Consider the following 2,678-nt stretch of genomic DNA (forward strand, 5'->3'; position numbering starts at 1 on the left):
TATTATATAGTCGAATAATTTCGACACTAAGCAATTTAACAAACAACTACCAATCAAGCAAACAATCTAGTATCTTCATACCACGAAAGTGGGCATAATCAAATACGCTAACACGATAATGTTGCAATATAAAGCAAGCATAAATGGTGGTCTCAGCACTAGTTCCTACTTAACTGTTCAAGATACTTGAGGGGGTTAACTAATAAACAACAAGAAGTATAGCTGGTTTATAAAACAATTTTCACTCCTATGGCTTTTCTAATCCATTTTCTAGGGTCACGTCCTACAGTCAACACACTGCTCTGATGCCATCTGTAACAACCAAACCTCGAAGGATCTGAGCCTCTGTGCTTACTGTGCTAGTCCCTAGATCGAACTCGCTAGCACACACAGTATAGATGAATACCAGAATAGCAAGTGCATCATTTATTACAACGTATGATCCAGAATGTATAAAATAAAACAATCTGCATAGCACTTGGCCAGCTTTATTCATTCAAACAGCGGAAAGTAGCAGAAAATAACGATGAGTCCCATCATAGCCCACTGGCGATGCTGAGTGCAGGCTCGCGACCCTAACGGTACCTTACTCTTCGTCTGAATATCCTGCAACATGAGACGTTGCAGCCATATAGGTCAATGCTTGGAATGTATTGGCAAGTTACACAGGAGTAATAATAAAGCAGACCTACATGTATATGCATAGTACAACAAAGGAAGGCTTGAGGGTTTATTTTGCAGAAAGCTGATTTTTTCCTCATAACTACCTAATAGTCAAATTTTTATTTAGTTCTTTTATTACTACAATTATATACACAAGGTGGAGTTGGCAAAATCAGCTCCAACCTACCCTTTATTAAGTTGCCCAACAAATTTATTAAGTGTCACATCTGTCAAGATCATCCAACAACAGTAATGGAATAGTCGCTCAAATTTACCCATAACCGGGGGCACGGCTAATCACGATTAGTTTTAATACTCTGCAGAGTTTTGCACACTTTACCCACTAGACTCAACCCGAAGATTGAGACGAAGTCTTTCAGAAGCAGTCGCCTCCACCCCCGACAGCCGGTACACCTACTCATATCTACATCTGCTAGCTTACCTGGGCGAGGATCCCACAACCTACTCAACTAAGCCAGAGCCCATTTAGCTAGTGGTTGCGCATGGAAGCTACTAGTCACTAAGTCTGTCTGATCTTTTTGAGCCTGGGCGGCCATCCACTTACATTCAGAGGGTATAAACCATGATGTTCTTCAAACCACCCTTCAATACCAATTCCGCCCAGAGGTGAATTAAGTCCTTAATTACTATTCAATTTGTTATATTTATAGTCCTCACATAAGCTCAATGAATACACGAACCACCCCCGTCTACAAAGCATAGCAACTACAACTACCACGATTTGCAAAAGACGGGAAGATAGCTCAACAACATTGCAAAATTTATATATTAATCCTATACATGCATATATTCATAGTGTGATATAACTACACGCATAAAAAACAATAGGTAAAGGATGATCAACATGTAACTTGCCTTGGTTCTGGTTCAGAAAGTCACAGTCTTGACAATAGCTCGCGTCGCACTCCGGACAATCTACACGTTTCACACAATTCAACAAATCAATCACCGGAACACGAATTGAACCAAAACAAAACCAACGGCAAGGAAACCATTTTTAGAACTCAACAACAGAAGCTTAACAGCACCTAAAATGCACTATGGTCACAACGCAAAAAGAATCACTCGATTCCAATAAACGGTTTGAGAGTTATGGCCTCCGGAAGATTTAATTTGAATTTGAACGAATTCAAATTTAAATAGTGCAAGCATGTGAGATTTTCGTCCTGTGATAAAGTGCTGGTTTTTGTGAGTGCATAGGAAAAAGAATTACCTAAATTGGATAAATATACTAAGAGTTACAGCAAATTGAAATTTGGATGAAATCTGGAAAAGAAACAAAAGGCAGTAGAAAACTCCTGAACTGTCGCAACTCCTGCGCGTGCACTGTAGCAGTGACACATGGCAGCGGGCGGTTGGCCGAAAAACCTCCTGTGCCTGCGTGCTCACCGTTTACAGAGGAAAACGGCGGCGACGGTCGGCCGTCGGCGGTGGTGGCTCTCCCGTGGGTCTCCGGCGAAGACGAGGTGACGGGAGGGTGTGGTGTCAAGCGGCGAACGTGGTGGTGGTGTTCAACGGCAGTGGGGCGTCCTCTGCGGGCGGCAGTGATGACGTGACCGCGGTGTGCTCCGGTGGCGGCGGACGAGCTTGAGTTGCTCGCTCCGGTGGTTCTCTGGCCACGAAAATAAGTCAGCGAGGCGCGGCTTCGAGGGGGAAAGTGAAGGGTGCAGGCGGAGCTGCTGTGGGTGATCTTACGGCGGCGCAAACTTCCGGCGAACGGCGGCGGACTTCGAGCTTCGGGGCGAGATCCATTTCGCCCTAGCTTAAGCGTGCGGCCGTGGGAGAGATCGGGAAAGGGGTGCGGGGGTTCTTCGGGGTCTTGGGCACGCGCCAGATGGCTCGGGCGTGCACGGGGCGGCTCGGGTGTGCGACCTCGACTCGGGTTCGCCCCGGGTGTGCGTGCGGTGCGTGCGTGTTTGACTCGGGGAAGAAGAAAGCGGCGCGAGGCCCACGGTCAGTAGCTGGAGGCGAGGTGGATCGGGCGCGGGTCGGGT

This window comes from Triticum aestivum, chromosome 5D (genome assembly GCF_018294505.1).
Source record: "Triticum aestivum cultivar Chinese Spring chromosome 5D, IWGSC CS RefSeq v2.1, whole genome shotgun sequence".
Classification (NCBI taxonomy): Eukaryota; Viridiplantae; Streptophyta; class Magnoliopsida; order Poales; family Poaceae; genus Triticum; species Triticum aestivum.